The sequence below is a fragment of the Anthonomus grandis genome, chromosome 6, assembly GCF_022605725.1.
Source record: "Anthonomus grandis grandis chromosome 6, icAntGran1.3, whole genome shotgun sequence".
Lineage (NCBI taxonomy): Eukaryota > Metazoa > Arthropoda > Insecta > Coleoptera > Curculionidae > Anthonomus > Anthonomus grandis.
In genome coordinates, this window is record NC_065551.1 from 5,391,118 (window position 1) to 5,409,887 (window position 18,770).

The 18,770-nt window shown below is 33.6% G+C and overlaps 1 protein-coding gene across 2 annotated transcripts in view; it reads left to right on the forward strand.

Annotated features, from left to right (window-relative positions):
- The window catches only part of LOC126737060 (uncharacterized), a 169,040-nt gene that overhangs the window by 90,703 nt on the left and 59,567 nt on the right, over positions 1–18,770 (forward strand). The gene's annotated exons all lie outside the window — the stretch shown is intronic.

Sequence of the window (18,770 nt, forward strand, 5' to 3'; positions counted from 1 at the left end):
TTAGGGGGCAGGGGGGCAGTCTACTCCCTTTGCCTTTAGGCTTTTAGCGCCTTAACCTTTTACTATAAAAAACAATACAAATGCAATATACAGGATTAGCTTAAATTTTGTGTATTTTGCGTCTTTTCTTAAACAAATGATATTCCACGAAAAGTGAAAAAATTTAAAAAGTTCTTAAGAAATGGAGATTGAAGAAGTAAAGAAACGGAAAATATGAATAAGGATAGAATCAATATGGTACTATAAATATAGTTATAGTTCCTAATTAAAAAATAGGATCGCGCAAGACATTGGTTTATTGGATATTTAGCTGCGAGTTGTTGTTCTATATATTTGTCATTATTATTAATTAATTTTTTAGATATGCCTACTCATGACCTCTATGACCTCTATCTGATCCTATTCGTTTTAGAGACATTAAAATAGCAAAATAATTCGAAAATTAATTATAGAAGGTCCTTGTCAGCCAAACTTTAAAGATAATTTTATGGAAAAGGAAGAAAAAAAGCAGTAGAAAAAATTAAATTACACGAAAATAGTTAAGTTCGTAGCTACCTTAAGAAGAATTTTTGATATTGTCCTTTTTTAGCAGAACAAAGGCTACCCTTAACAGGTCATAATGAAGCCAATGTAATTTCTAATAAAAGCAATTTTACGAAGTTTTAGATTTATTAATTAGTATTTTATATTAAATTATTATTTAATATTTTATTAATAAACAAAGATTGAAAATAAAATTCTAAGATTGATGGGTCGAGAAGTCACAATGCATGTTCGGGATAATAATAAATTAGCTAACTATTTTACCATAGTTATTGATTCGACTCAAGACAATTCCCTAGATAATAGGCTCTTAAACCACTAGGGTTGGAGCCTTTGGTGGACCTGACTCTGGCCGACATCAAGGAACTATAACCAAAACACACTCTTATATGCTTTCTAAAAGGCAATTTTTTAGCTACCCGTATAAATTGGAGGCGATTTGCAAATTATCTCCGAATAGAAAAAAATCTACGCTTGGTAGCAGTTAAATAGCCACTTATTCAAATTAAAACTAAGCACGAACTCCTTAGGTAGGGCATTAAACCACGAAGTCGACATAATAGCTTTGTTCGCGATGACAGTCCTGTACAAGTTCAGAAATACTTCATGCATGCGCATTGTTAAAAATAGCGTTCGCGGCTACCAATCCTGAACTTCTAGTTCGAAATCCTGCCGTTTGCGGATAATTTGTTACTTTTTCAGGCTCAATCTGTAACTAGTTCAATTGATCATTAGAATTTTGAGTTCTGGACTTGCGCAGTAGATTTTTCATAACATCGATGTAAATAGTTGGCAATTTACTATTTTTGTGTTTATTTTCTGATAAGTGGAAAACCCAAATATGTTGGATATTTTGAAAACATTGTCCCACAATTTAATGATGAACCTGTATTTTCAACATTTTCGAATGAGCTCAGCACTGACGAATGAACTGGCAGATCGATTTTCTGCATCCCCGTATTATAATGAAGAGAAAGGCGACTCAGAAAAAATATCTCCATTAAACTTTATTACAGTATTTCTTAGCCATTTCTTTGCTTTAAATCTTTACTGTTTACAGAAAACAAAACTCTTTTGGAAAATATAATCTATACCAACCCAAACAAATTTAGATGTTGACAGTGTGTGGATCGTTCGCGGTTAAAATAAATTCTGAACCGGTTATGAATCATGCATGCGCATATCGTTATAGGATGAAGAGTTCCTGACTGATCCGGGATGCGTTCAGAACTCACCGCGAACAAAGCACATACTTTGCAAGAGTCCTGTTCCCTGCGTCAAAATTTTTAATGCATCCCATTTATAACAAAAGATGGGATGCATTGAGAATTCCTTAGGGTTTATGACGTATTTCATGGGCTTCATGACGGACAGAGGACGGTCTTGTAAGAAACACTTTTTGAATGGAAACAAATCAAAAATGTATTAAAACATGATAAAGGTAGTTATAATTTGCCTTAAAGCACTTACCCTCAATCAATTAAAATGTCAAAAATAACTTTATAAGTAGGATTACAAATACTGTCAAGTGATGTCGCAGGTCTATAAAAATCCGTGAATGATTTAATGATCACACAGCGTATCTAGTAGTCTAACCTGACCATTGACATCTTCGTTTCGTTTCTTTTTATGTGCCTTATCTCATTTCGTTCTTCGCCGGCGCCTCATTGCCCGGTGTTGCCAGCGAGAGGATTATAATTTTCAGCGAATTGGAAATAACTTCTTTGATCGATCGGTTTGGGATCGGCTGGAATTTTATGTTTATAGGTGACTCAACATTTGAAAAAAAATCGCTCGTAATAAATTATTGTGAACATTTGTACAAGTTTAATGCAAATTTTAGATAGAAATGAGAGAAATTATCAAATTTAATGCCACTCTTTCGATTAATCAATTATAAACTAATAAGTTGAAACTTGAAACAACATTGATTCGTCGATGCAAGTCTTTGCTAAATGCAGTTCGCGTCTCTGTAGGTCCTTCAGTAAGGCCATATTGACACTTTAAATTAACAGTAAAGATCAGTGTTATTAGAAAAATCAGCATGCATTCTATTTGCTTTTATCTTGCGTATGGCAAGTCGAGTTTGTTTTTATTTTGCTAATTAATTTAATACAAATTAAGTGGTTTATATTATAATAAAGATATAATTTATTCAACAAAGTTTAATTTTAGCTACATTTCTTTCCAGCTTTAAGTCAATGCATAGTTCTACAAAGATTTTCAGCGCATTAACAAATTAGAGGTAAATTAAGTCTATAATAAGGTGCTATATATACGACGTTGGTTTTAAAAAATTAATTTGATTGCTTATCTTTTGGCAGGTACTCAACTAAATTTTATCCATTTTAGATGCGTAGTTGTTTTTATTAACAATCATTTGAGTAACTCGATGTGAGCGTTATCGTGAAAATACAGAGTATATTGAGCTGTTATTAAATATTTATTTTAAAAATGCAATAGGCCTACACAAATCAAATACAAGTTGGACGATCAGAATATAAATTTAGCTTGGCAGATGACTAACGTTGTGGACTTTCAAAAACTGAAGCCTTGTAGGGAGATTTAAATTGAATCAGTTTTATTTATACATCTAAATAGCCTCTAAATATCCAAATACCTCCGCGTAAAATTATAAGTTTAAACTCTGAATGCAGAGAAATTTCTATATAATCGTACTTATTTTTCTCTGAAATTTTACCATAGATTATGGCAATACATGTAAAGTATTGTAAAGACTGCCTAAACATTAACTTTCCCAATAATCGTAGTACTGCAGATTTGTTTTTTTTTTCTAAATTTTCTAAAGTGATGTTGGAAAATATGGTTTTATAATTAATGAAAACTTTGAATTTATACCAATGTTTTGTCTTCTATAAAATTAATTGAAGAAGTTGCCGCCAAAAAGCATATGTAGAACCAGAAAAATCTGAAAAAACATAAATTAATTGTTCTCAAGCGAAGAATCGATACCATCACCTCAACACTATTTTGATAGTATTATGCAATTCATGTTAGGTATCTTGCTTTACTTTACATTTACCAATATTACCAACTCGTACATATTATCAGTTATATGCTTATGAACATGCGAATATAAACCAGTTGAAAGCTTATCCGCACCTGACATCTTATATATCAATAATATTCATGTTAATGTTCGATGATTTTTGTGTTTATGTCTGTGTCTGTGTCTGCATAAGTCTTATACTTCGATACGTCAATTTTTTCCCAGCAAATCTCGCATACGAAAGATTTTGTGGATTTCATTGATGCTTTATATGATCTGTCTTAAGAGCCGAGACAAATAATGAGAATGGCTTAGAATTATTGTTAACTGGGGTTGCCTTAGGAAAGGCGGTCTTAGAAAAGACTGGATGTAAAATTGTAATAGCATTGGAAACTCTAAACAACCCAAGTGTCAGAGATATTCTGCCCTACCAAACAGCACATTTAAATTTATAAAAAGTATTGACAAAGATGTGTATCCAATTACTCACGCTGTACTCCGAATTTTGTGTATGATGTGGGTTATTCTCAAGCCTGCGCCATATCAAAATATGGCTTCTAATGACAATGCTTCAAAAAAGGTTGATTGGCCTGGCACTATTCAATAGGTATGATAAAATTGAAGTGAGGCCGGAAGACATCGTTAAATTGTTTTGTAAAATTTGTGTCCATGTAAATCTAAACATATTTTCTTTTTTTACTTTTTATACAATAGTGAGATTTTCTCATTTATGTAATAAAAAGTCCCAATAAAATCCAAGCTAAGAAAAATCTATTCGCGCTGTAATTTGAAAAAAGATTCGAAACATCAGCAACGTCAAATAATATTACTTCTGAAAAATAATATTTTTTTTAGTATTATAATAAAACCATAGCAAACCGTTTATCTTGATAATAATTCCTTATAAGTTATGACGCATTTCATTTCAATATCTCTAAACGATTGTTTGCAGTTCCTCTTGTGAATAATCCATTTAAGATTTATTTAAAGAGTATCCTCCAAATTTCGATTGCCTCACTACTCATTAAGGACTGTGTCGAATACTCCACTGTGATACTACCACGGATTTTGGATGTTCTATGATTGAGCTATCTTAAAATGTTTGATTTTAGTTAAAATTAATTATAAAATGGATTATTCGATAAATATGCGTATGCGTATTCAATTATTGATGTAAGGCCCGTATATTACTATCAAAATGGTTTATGATTTTATGATTGATATATGTGCTAAAAAAATCGAAACCGATGCCCCCTTTTTCAAAATGTACCCCTAGATCCACCACTGTTCAAACTATTGACGATAACGTCGCCAAAGTTTACCAAATGGTGCTAAAGGACGGTCAAATTAAAATAACATAGACAGCAGAGACTATGAAATATGTCCAAAAAACGTGTTTGTCATGTACGAAATCAAGATTTAGAGTTGGGTGTCGCATTTTGTCACGTTAGATCAAACCCGTTATCAAATGAACATTTACAATGCTCTTTTGGTGCAGTTTAGGTGCAATAAATTATAGAGTTTTGGCGCTGATTAGTTACCGTAGACGAAACTTGAATACGCTATTATACACCCGAAATAAAAATACTTCGAATTCATTCGAATGGATCAAGACTATAGGTATAAGACTATAATATACAGGATGTTTCGGGAGAAAAGGGAAATATTTTGGGAACATATTCAGAAGGTCAAAATAAGATAAATGAACCTATATGTTCTAATCAGATTCTTAACCGTTTCTGAAATAATCGGCTCTAAAGTTTTTTTTTGTAAATTTTTGGAATAATTATGATCTCTGTATTTCTAACTCACGTAGCAGGTATTTCATCATGATCTGTTAATACCTCTTTTAATTGAATGGTAGTTTTGACAAGCAATGTTGTCAGTTTAAATAATTCTGAGCGTTTTAATTTGAAAAAAAACAAAGTTACGCCATTACGTAATGCCTCACACATTCACCCAAAGGCAGTATGCTGACATGATATTCGTGTATGGTTTCTGTAATGGTAGCGCATTACGTGCTGTTAATGAATACCGACGTCGTTTTCCAAATCGAAGAATTCCTAATCGAAAAGTTTTTCAGACAGTTTTTGCAAATGCTCAGGAAACAGGAATCTTTCCAAGCATAAGAATTAATTCTGAACGGGACTAAATGTGGAAAATAAAGAAAATGTTCTGGATATGGCTGAAGAGAACGGGGTGTTAGTACGAGGCGGATTACAAAAGAACCTCGATTAGCATTACATGTGGACGATTGGAAGACACTTAGGAAAAACGGTTTTAAGCCTTTTCATATTCAACCGGTTCAACATCTTCAAGAGGGTGATTATGGCTCAAGGGTTCAATTTTGCGAATGGATTCAACAAAATCGAGACCTACATAAATACATCTTATTTAGCGATGAAGCTCATTTTATCTGCTATGGAATTAATAATCTACATAATGAACATCGGTGGTCAGATGAAAATCCTCATACCACGTTTGAACGAAACTTTCAACGTCGATTCAGTGTTAACGTGTGGTGTGGAATTCTGAATGACCAGTTGTTTGGTCCTTTTGTATTAGATGAGCGTCTTACTGGAGAAGGATATTTACGCTTTTTGGAAGAACATTTAATACACATGTTAGACAATATCCGCTAATTGTTCGACACCGAATGTATTTCCAACAGGATGGAGCCCCGCCTCATTTTAGTCGCTGAGTGCGTAATTTCTTAGATAATCGTTTTCCTGATTGTTGGATTGGCAATGAACCTCAAGTTTGGCCACCGAAGTCACCACACTTAAATCCACTGGATTATTGCCTCTGGGGATGGATGAAAGCTCTAGTGTACGAAACATCAGTAGAAACCGTAAAAGGACTCCTCAATCAAATTTTAAATTCTTCAAATATTATTAAAAACCATCCCCAAGCAATTAACGTGCAACACGAGCACTTAACAAACGTGCTGCAGCTTGCCTTGAAGTTGATGGGGGTATTTTCGAAAACATTTTAAATTAGTGGAATTTTGTTTTTTTACTAGTATTTGTTTTTGTTGCTTTTAAAATAAAAAAACTTCAGAACCGATTATTTCAGAAACGGTTGAGAATCGGATTAAAACATATGAGTTAATTTATCTTATGTTGACCTTCTCAATATGTTCCCAAAATATTTCCCTTTCCTCCCGAAATATCCTGTATAATATATGTGTATTAGACGATTATGTTCAAATAGGAAAAAACATTATTGGAGCATGCTACGCATTATTACTGGTAAAGCTAAAAGCAAAGATTTCGAAAAGCAACATATTTGCAAAAAAAATTGTTTCACCAAGACCATACGCCCTCTTACCATACTTCACTATTACAGTACACCATGAATTACAATTTATATTGCTTGACCTTGGTCTTACTTACTAACCTCAAAACATTTCTTTTAGTTACATAATCTAAAAGTTTTGCTCTAGAACAGATATTTTTTCCTCAACTTTCACTGGACATTCTTTGAATATATAGATAATTACTAAGTTTACCAAGATATCATAATAATTTTTAATAATAACCATTGCCAAGACATACAAATTTCCAGTTGACATTATAAAGCTATTAATATCTTTACACGAGGAAGTAAAATGCAAAAGTACTTAAAATATATTTGTATGAGATAATTAAAAACATCAGTTTAAAAATCGCATTTTGTATCAGTCAAATAAAAGCTTAATTGCTATATGCCTATAGTAGGATAACTCAGTCGTAGGCTAAAGTAATAATGTAAATGCCTAATAATCCCAATATTGATCAAGAAGTTAAAGTTATACAAGTTAGGAAAATATCATATAAAATTGACTTTCCTATTTTAATTAAACTCTAAGTACAGCATGAGTACTCTCATACTAATCGGCTCGAATCAATATTTCCCCCACTTTAAAATATAAATCTAAATAATGCAGATACCATCTCTGTCTTCTGCTATGGTTGTATGACTTATGATGAACTTTTCTCTTTATGCTTTACTATCTTTTTCTATCTACAACAAAAGATTAGACAATTCTAAAAAACACCAATTTTTGCAGCACGTGACTAGACACTGCTTCTTATAGGCAACTTCCATACTTACACTGATGCGGCAGTCATCTAGTATGGCTGATCTTTCTTTTCTCGAGTTTCTGATGATCTTTCGTTTCTCGAGTTAATCGAACTGAATTGAAATTGTTTTTCGCTAAGAAGCTTGATAGCTTAAAGTTTTTTGTTTTGACTGTTTCCTGTTCGGACTGCTGACTAATTTGGAGTCACGGCATTTGAATCACATTTTTCGTATTCCTAATATTGATCATCAGTAGTACTAGTAATTGTGAAGGGACAGTGTCCCGAGGGTAGATCTAAAAGTTCTTTTCCACTAACCACTGAAACCTCTTTATTACTGGTACCCTAGCTCGCTATCCTTCCCAATCTCCTTAAGCAGGCAATTCGTCTTTCTAACGATGGAGGGCAGGCCTTCCCAGTTAAGGTCCTTTAGTCCCTCCCTTGGCAGAAAGAGAGAACCGGTTTCTGTCCTGATCCTAGCACAGCTTTTGAATTCTCCTATAAAATGATATGCGGTTTCTTCCGCCATAGGGCACAGAATACTGGGTGACCTGTTAGGACTCCAATTAAGTCTGCTATATTCCCTGTGTACGGGCCAGCAGCCACGCTAACCTAGCTTGAGTTAAATTCGATAGCGCTATTTCTCTATTTTCATTATTTCTATAGCTCTACTTAAGTTGTCTAGGATATGGGAAATGTGTCTCTTACTTAGTCCAAAGTAGGGCTCCGGGCCGATCGGTAAGAGAGATGATCCGATTCTTGCGAGCTTATCACTCTTAAACCAATTTGGAACTGATCCTGGGTTTTTGGATGGCTTTTAAGGTAGCTCTTTAACTTCTTCACTTATGACAACCTCTAAGGAAGAATTGCGAACACTTTTGCTTTTCTAAGGCAGAAAGCTTGTCCCCCATCAGTGTCGCTACAGTACTCTTCGGCTCTTGACAGCCGGGTGTGGGTCATTCTTGAACCGTCTGTGTACCATATTTGCAAATCCTTTAAAGAATGAACTTTTGGGCTAAAATATATTTATCGCTGCTTGCTATATCACTCTTAACGGAGCCTCCTAGCCATACAGTCTTTTAGCTTTGCATTAAGTTAGAGCAGCATTTGCACTTTCTTTCAATTGAAATGTTTAAGTGCCGTTATACATTTTTTAAATTATTTAAAGGTGTAAACGATATGCTAATGAGCCTATTAAATTATCATAATCATCTTCTATTCAAACAATCCCGATTTCAACATAACAACGGTTTGTGCTTCGATTGTGGCTAATATTGTTGACGACATTTTAAGTAATTAAAATTAAAGTAAACTAGGCGTTTTAATCCTGCTTGATTACACTAAAGCTTTTGACCTAATTAATCATAAAATATTAGTTTCCCTCCTACATCACATCAAATTCTCCATTTACTTTAGTATTTTTATCAGCACGGGTATAATGGGTGATTATCGATGGTGAATATTTATATAAAATTAGGCTGTAATATAAAATTATAATATTAAAGATGTATAAGTTGCGGTAAGAATAAATGTAGCACATTCAACTATTAATTATTTTTCGAAAACATTCAAGATTTTGGGTTTAAATACTAATTTCTTTGGGATAATCCTCAAGTAGGGAAGCAGAAAAAGTTAGAGTGGTACGTATTTTAACTTATTAGCGTCTTCAGAGAACAATAGCTATAAATCAAATAAGAAAAAAAAATTATATACAAGCGAGCATGAGTAGCTAGCATAGAATATGCGTATTTAGCTCCAGTATCTCTATTAGGCAGAAAATAAAATTTGCCTAACAAAATTCATACTCTGTGATGGTTTTTAAAGTATGAATCGATAATAATTATTAATTAATATTCGGAGGTAAAAGTTCTTGTACGTTTTGGATATAGTCAAGGTGTTATTCTTTTACTGTTCTGTCCTTAGATTAGATTAGAATAAAGAGATGGAGTTGGCTCTAAAGGCTTGCTCCACAGAGTCCTACTTACATCTTTCAAACTAAAGGAAAGATTTGCTTCTTCTCTTAACAGAGACTGCATTATTCATACTACCTTCGGGTTGCAGTTCAGAAGGTCTTTGCTAAAGTTGGTCGTATAGGTTTTTATGAAACATTTAGCCTGTCTTTGTCTGAGTATTTTAAGCCATCATGGGATTGTCTCATAACTTTGAGTTTTTGACCAAACCTTTAAGAGTCTTGCCGCAATACCACAGAATAGCTTAAATCCTATTAATTTATGACTAGAACCTTTCTTGGCTAACTTGTCTATTTCCTTATTTCCTTGGTGGCCTTTAGAAACTGGATTTTACCTTAATATAACTGTTAACGCTTTATTGTCTGAATATATGTGTATGGCACACTATTGAATGACGGTAAGTTCTGCCTGAAACACTGTGGCATATCTTCCTAACCTCAATATTTATCTTTGGCTGAACCCTTATTGATCATTAAGCCATCTGTAAAATATTCTGCTTTTGTTGGAGGGCCATCCTTCCAGTCCTGCCTGTCTGTGATTTTGACAGACAAGTGTGAGGAATTATCTTGATTGGTGATATGTCATAGATTTATTTGACCTGTTGATGTTCCTCTATTTTTCAACTCCTAACTTTTATTTGTCCTTTTATAAACAAAGCCTGTTCTTGTGGGCCTGAATTAGGCCGCATTTATTTCTGCTTCTATACAGATGTGATTTGGCGGAGGATCGAGCAGCTTCTCCATGGCCTCTCATGACTTCGCTAATGCATGCTAGCTTTGGACGCTCTGTAGTTACCTGATTGCTATAGTTTGTGAAATCTGCCTTCTCCAAGCGATTGAACCATATAATAATATGGGTTTTATTATTATTTTGTACAGCCATAAGTTTATTTTTAGGCCCAGGCCCCAATTTCTGCCACACAGTCTCCTGCATTTGCCTAGAGCACTTTTTGCCCTAAGTATGGCCTTGTTGACATCTGCTCCCAGAAAAATATTTGGTCAATAATGACTCCTAGGTATTTACATTCATTCGAGAACATATTTGTGTTTTGTTTAGTTTTGGTTCGTTTAGTCCTTCCAGGAATATTTTCTTTGTGAAAGGAATTATTGTGGTTTTAAGCGAGTTTATCAACAAGCTTTTATTCTACCATTTATAACTGACTGCTGCAGGAGTGCATCCACGGGATTAGCGCAATGAGCGTTTCCGCAAAGATCATTCACCAAAAAGTCGTTAACATGATAATAAAATTATAAGAAATTTTGATCTTCAGAAATGTTAGTTTTAGAACAAATTTAAAGGAAATAAATATTAGGAAGAAATAAAAAAACGATCTTAACAGTTTATGTATTTTTTTATTTATGTTTATGTTGGCGTATTCAGTATTACAAACTATTTTTTTCTAAAGGCACGTATTAATATTATTAAAATCTTCAATTACGGTAATTCGAAGATCATATATTGAAGCATCTGTGAGTCTATAAGCTTTTTCTTTAAGCACTCATAAACAATCTAACACCGATAGATCACAGGATTGTTGTACGGTACCCAGATTATATTACACATTCAGGGATATTTTTTTTTATCCAAGAATGTGTAAATACTTGTTTTAGATATATTCAAACAGTAGTTCCTAATTAGGGCTTCTTAATTATCTTCTTAATTACCAAATTAATAAAAATTATGAATTTATAAAAAATATATTCTATTTACCAACAAATCGCCATTTTCTTTTATAATTGCCAGGTATTGGTCATTAGAAAATGAACATTTAAATGTGAAGAAAGAAGAACATAATATCCACAAAAAAGTGTGATAATTTGGTCAGTATTTCAGGTGATAATACTAGAGGCAAATTAAATAAGGAATGATATTTGCAGATGTTACAAGATGAAATCATACCGGCCTTATGGAATTTTGATGTGAATATACATTAGATGTAATTCAAGGAAAATGGTTGCCTTACTTATAATGCACACCCAATTCAGAAATGCTTGAAAAGAACGTTTCCTGAAAATGAGCATATAATGGTCAATAAGGTCAGAGGATTTAATTCTCTTTGACTTTTTTTGTAGAGTCAGTTAACTCAACAAAAGTACAGATTACTCCTCTAAGCATATTTAAAAAGAATATGTGCTTGTTAATGATGTTATGTTTGAAATGATGCGGTTTGCCGATAAATTTATTTTAATTTTTTTATTAATTACTGCTTACGTTATATTATTCTTCCTTTTTTCACTGTTATCGATTAATGAATGTTTGCGATCACTTCTGACCGTTTTTCCCTATTTCTGGTGAAGTGAATTAATTCTCCTGTGGTTTCTGTTCAATGTTTGCTATTTCGACATCCTCTTTCTGCCTAAACCCTTTTTTCTTGATTTTTATTTATGGAGACCAGTCTTCATATAACCAAGTCCTCAGATCCTTAAGTTTTGTTTACTCGTTCCATGTTTTCACTGTTCTATGAGAGTTTAGCATTCTGGAACTTTGAAATGAATTTTGACTTTTTTATGTTGATGTTAATTCCCATAAGTCGGCCGTGCATTCCAACTATGTCCAGCGGCCTTTGGAAGTCATTCATATTATCTGCTATTAGGACTGGTTCATCTGCATACCATTTGTATTGTTGGTCCATGTGCCATTTACTTTGATGCCTAATTGTTCTCCTTCGAGAGCTTCTTCTGAAAGATGTTTTCAGAGTAAATGTTAAACAGAGGTGGGGAGAGGACATCCCTGTCTGAATACTATCAAATTACTCCCGATATTCTTCGCAATGTCCGAGAACCCTTTGAACAATTGTATAGTATTCTATATTATATAGAAGTAAACAGCAAACATTTTCAGTAATTAGTAGTTACAATTAAAGATAAAATTAAATTCAATGTTTCGGCAATCAGCAGGTCTTGAGAACAAACATCAATGTATTGACTTTTCTTAACAACTCTAAGTCATAAATTAAAAACAGAATGATAGCAATCTCCTACTTCTCTTCTATAGTTCGACTCACATTGAACATACATATTGCCGAGATGTGCGGCGATTGCATTTCGTCTCTCAGCGGCAAGGGTAGTATGTGGTTTTAGGGATGGCATCAGTCTCTTTAACTTAACATTTTGTATATGAATATCTGTTGCATGTATGATGTATATACATAACTAAAATCCTACTTGTCCTTCTTTGTAAGGCCTGCTTTTAAGAATGAACAAAAGGGTGAGGTCACAAACTACAGAAGTCTTTGCATTTAGGCCTCTATTCCCAAACTCTTTAAGAGCTTGATAAGTAAATAATGGGGCTGTGTCGAAATGTAGTAAATATGCCTCAACGCATTTTTTTCTGGTCGATCGGTACTCACAAATTTGTTCAATATCAAAATATTCTTAGCAATGCCTTGGAGGATTTAAAACAAATTGACTCAATTTATACAGATTTTTTAAAAGCCTTTGATCGAGTTGATCATTGTTTCTTTGAGTACGTTGTATGAGTTGGGTTTTGGTGCGGCTACTCTCGGTTGGATCGCTAGTTTTTTATAAGTTATAAGCTGATGGTGAAGATAAGTTCTTCTTTGGTTAAGCAATTATTGTACCTCAAGAGGGGATTTTTTTAAAATTTTCTTTAATTTGTTTGCATTGGCTTTCAAATTATAAAAACAATTCAGTGTCAAGTGGATCAGACACTTTTGCAGGAAGACTTGGATAGACTTGCTGATTGGCTTAGGGAATAAGCTTAGTCTGAGTGTGCCCAAGTGCTATTCTAATTTCTATCTTTTATAAGGGGATCAGAAAACATATTACTTCCTATCAAATTTTTGAGGAACAGTTGAAATATGTAACCAAAGTAAGAGATTTGAGAGTCATTTTTGAAGAAGCTATTTTTCAATGAATATCTAAATGAAATTACCAGTTAAATGCTTAAATTTGTTCTCAGGGATTGTAAAAATGTTTTATTGGTACTATAGGGAATGTTTATTGCTCGCGGGTTCGTACTAAGCTAGAATACGCCTGCATAGTTTGGTCACCATATCAGGCAGTACACAACTTATCAGTGGGAAGAATTCAGCATACATTTTTAAGGTTTTATGCATTCAGGTTAACTGTGTTTATTGCCAATCATGATTAGGCGTTAATTGAGAGTAGTTCAAATCTGGTTATTTTAGAACGTAGAAGGAATGTGTCGGGTATAACGTTTGTACATAAGCTAAAAAATGGTTATATAGATTTTAGTAGTTTGCTGGAGTGCATTAACTTAAAATAACTAACTAGGGTAAGAAGGGATGCTTTTCAATCGTTCGTATCATCGTATCTTTCAATCAATTCGTATTCCATTTCACCGTATTAATTATAGCCAAAATTCTCCCATAGATCGTTACTCTAAATTCATAGTTGCAACATTAAAGTATTTGGTCTGTCGGCGAATTTATTTAAGCTTATATCTCCATTAACGTATCACATATTTTAGTAATTTGTTATATTATGAAGAATTATTATTATACTCTTGAAATACTACTTATGGTTTTTATCTTGGGTAACTTTAAATTAGCTTGTAAATTACTGTTATTATATCGTTAAATTATGTAATGGGGTATCCCGTCATTAATAAATAAAGTTTGTTCTCACTGCAAATTTCTTACAAGTTTGTAACTGTTTCCAAACTATTCTTGATGCGCATGCGTAAAATATTACAATTTCTGATCGATTTGAAACCGTCTGTGCGAACATCAAATACGGGTTGACTGAAGTTCGTATTAGGCAAATCAGCATTCTGTCAAAATAAATTCAATATAGCCGCCTGTAGGCACACATTGTCTTTGTTCTGCTTTGTTTACATTGTAGTTTAAAACGAAAATTTCTATTTTGTGTGCTCATTTGCTTTTTTCTTAGAAATATCTAGTCATTTTCAATAGTTGATAGTGTAAGGAGCAAGGTAGCGTTATTTTGGTTTTGATTTAGACAGTATTTCATGCAATTGTTTATTTTGGCGAGTAAAATGTCAAGGACTTGTTGTGAATTGTGGTAGCAGAGGTGACCAAGACCTAACTAAGTTTTATAAGATTTCCAAAGAACTAAGTTTCAAGCATAGACTAGACCTTAATGAACTCTCCAAAAAGAGAGGCCAACAATGGATAAATGCAATTAAAAGAAATTCTGAAGAAGAAGAAGAAGACTTATCAGAAAGTGTATTGGCCTATGGTCGAGTGGGCAGCAAACATTTCTTGTCTGATAGATACCTAAGTAGTCAGTTCTTTTCTTTAATCTGTAATGGCGGCTGTTGGGCTCAGGGTTTCATAGAATGTTGTTGGATATTATCAAAATTTGGTTGCCAATCCAACCCAAACCTAACTTAATGTTAATATGGTCCCTTAATTAATACAGTCACTAATTTTGTACTTTTACAAAAACATGTAATTATTTGCTTTAATCTTTACACTAAATAATTGAACCAATTTTATATGGTAGGTAAGCCATTCAATTAGAAGATTATATGAATGTTGATTGGATACAAACTTTATCTATGGGTTATGGAAATATCAGTTCTATACAAAATGGCCGCAAAATTCTGCTTAGCACAATATCATCACTATCACTTATCACACCTTCTAGGAAATTTACTAGTTCATTCCCTTTAACTGGTGGGATATTGGTCGAACCAGTTAAACTGTTTTCGGTTTTACTTTTAATGGGCCAGGAACATTCCAGGTAGATAATTTATCTGTGCATGCCATGTTTTCCACCATTTGTGTTTTAGACTCTCTAACTCATATAAGATGGCGGCAACATGGCTGCAGACTTCAGAATGACCCGCCCTACAGGTGCAACGTCCTGAGTGATTTTCTCCAACTTCTTGAGTTATGATCCACACATAAAGAGCACTCTCGTTCATTTTCTGTGAGTGCTTAACCTGAAAGTAAAATGGTTTTTGTTATAAATAAAATCAAAATAAAAGAGTTTTTTTATCCATCCTTATATCGCAAGGCAATATCTGGATCACTGCTTTCTAACTGCACCGAATGCAGTTAGTAAGCAGTGTGAATAATTATTTGCTACTTCAGGGCTTACTTGTCTAAAATGGTCGAAAAATTCAATTTTATTAAATTGGGACATAGTTTCATCAAAATGGTTTTGATTTTGGGCCTTATTCGTTCTTCAAGTAAATCTTCTAAGTCTGTATCGGAATCAACAAAATTCTGATAATTCTCTCATTTCCTTAATGTGTATTTTTAGACCAATCACAAACAACAATTTAGAGGTTATGTTCATATTCCGAAGATCGGCGCTGACTGGCTACACCATATACCACGAACTTAATAAATATACCTGGACTGCTAATGCATATGGCCACGAGACGCAAAAATGACTATTGCCTGGTGGCCGCCATTTTTATATTGGTTGTGTCATTTTGGTCACGCTGAACATTTTTAGTATTGCCAACCAAAAATATATGAAGTAACGGTAATGAAGTTGACGTTTGACGTGTGAGTATAGGGAATTGCTAGTTTTTGGCGATTTGTAAACGACGCTTGGGTATATCGTCTGCAAGAGGCGATATAGCGTCCTCCTTATTTAATACGTGGATAATGTATCACCATCCTTCTTTAAACGTATTTGGTTCACTGTTTCTCAAAACCGAATTATTGTAAATTGTCTGTGCTTATGATAGAATAATACAGGGTGTTTCAGAACCCTACACTACGGCCCTAAGACGTAGTGGCGTAAGACGACGCGTTTAAATTTAGAAAAAATATTAATTACTTAAATAGGATCTGATGCATTAATTTATTTGTATATGATACCATCACAACAATTGTTCAAAATGTTTTCCTCCAACTTCAATACACCAATTTAAACGCCGCACATGATTTCGGCGGACTACACTAAAAATTTGATCCTCGTTTTGAATGATTTCAAATGCTGCTATTATTCGTCCAATTAAGTCTAGCTCTGATTCTACTGGAGTTTTGTAGACTAAAGACTTTACATGTCCCCAAAAGAAAAAATCAAGCGATGTTAAATCGGGTGACCTAGGAGGCCAAGAAACTGCTCCACCTCTGGCAATCCAATGGTGCCCAAACCGCTGAACCAAATACTCGCGTACTTGTACAGTGAAGTGAGTCGGCGCTCCATCATGCTGAAACCACATTTGCTGTCTAACGTTTAGTGGAACATTTTCAAGGAGTTCTGGGAGAACTTCCTCTAAGAAACGCAGATAAATAGGTCTTGTTTACCGTTCCGGTGGAAGGTATGGCCCAATTAAATAATCATCAACAATGCCTGCCCATACGTTGACAGGCCAACGATTCTGATGTTTTCTTGGAAAAATTGCATAAGGATTTTCTTCGTCACAAACATGGCTATTCCTACTATTAAAAATACCGTCTCTTGTGAAAGAAGCTTCATTGGTCCACAAAACATCTCGTAAAAAATTTGGTTGTGCCATGATGTGATCCAGAAGCCATCGACAAAATTGAACTCTAGGATGATAATCGGCTGCAGTCATATCTTGAACTTTCTGGAAGTGGTAAGGATGGAGTTGTTGCTCGTGTAGTACTCGCCAGACAGAAGCGTTCATCGGCAACTCGCCGAAGCACCTCTTCTTCAAATTCGACCGTTCTTAAGGTTCGAGCAACACCAGTATCATGCATCTTGGTCTTAAACATGCCTGTCTCAGCGAGCCGCCGATGAACCGCAATAAACTTTTTGTATCCAGGATGCTGTCGTTCAGGATAACGTTCATGATACAACCGCGATGCTGCTCGTGCATTGCAGTTTGTTGCTCCGTATGCCAAATGCATATCCGCCAATTCTTGACTGGTAAAGTTTTCCATTAGCAACAAATGTTTAAAGATTGTAAGCTATAAAATTTTTAAACATGACAATGAGAATTGACATTGATAAGCGTTGATTTTAAACAATTGTTGTTATGGTATCATGTACAAAAGGTAAAAATAAATGCAGCAGATCCTATTTAGGTAATTAATGTTTTTTATAAATTTTAACGCGTCTTAGGGCCGTAGTGGCGTAGTGACGCATTTCCGGACATGGGTTTCTATACTCAAATGGATTCTTCTGTTGCACTGAACAACCCCCAGAAGTTTGATCCCATAGTTCTGAAACACCCTGTACCTATATGAGTTGATGATAGAATAATATATTAATGTGGAAACTATGTAGATAGAAGGAAAGTAAAAGTTGTAATAGTAAAAACAGAAAGAAAATAAGTGTTTTTAACTGAATTTGAATTAAGTAAATAAAAGCAAAAATTTAAATGCAGATCATTATTTTCATGGTATTATGATTTATAAAATTCAAGTTTAAGTTTAGATTTATAAATTTCAAGATTATCAAAATAATAAAACAAATATTTTAAAGTGCATGCAGCTATCTCAAGTTAATTGAAAGTTTGTCTCATTTTAGGTGAGGAATACTTTCTTTCATAAATTTTAACGAAATTCTTAAAGAAGTAAAAGAAAAATCAAAGATCTAAGGCAACTATCCTCAATTCTTATTTAAATGTAATTTTCTATTTTGTATTTGTAAACATAACCTACAGAACACAAATATAAATAAAACCTCTCAAAAACTTTAATTTTGTTTCCCTACAATTGGCAGAACTGAAATTTGTCAAAATGACCAACATCAAAAGGACACAATCATGCAAAATGGAGGCTCCCTAGTAGCGGTCATTTACTTTTCATTGAATTGGCAGTCCAAGTATATTTATTAAGTTCGTGCCATATACTTAAAAACTCTTATGGGGTTTATAAGTATATGGGCTACACAAATTCTCTAACACTTTGCTGAAAATAAATCCGAAAATAAGTCTGACTGTCAGATGACGATCAGAAATTTGTATAAGAACATCAAACTCTATTCTAAAATTTTAAAAACTTCATCACCCTGTTATCCTTTTAGCAAATAAAATTGACACAATATAAGGTACAAATATCTTGTTAATTAGTTACCTAACTTTTATTATTGGGTATCTCATATGCTTAAATATTGAAAAAGAAAGAAAATATACTTATTGACTTATTATTAAGAAATATTATTATTTTAAACTAATACCTTTTGTTATATTTTGTTGGATCACATCTTAGACTAAATTAAATATAAAAAAAAACGTATAGGTTCAATTTCATAATTCTGCTAAATACGTGAGTAAGTCTTTCTCTCTTCGTCCTTCTTCTTAAGTGTT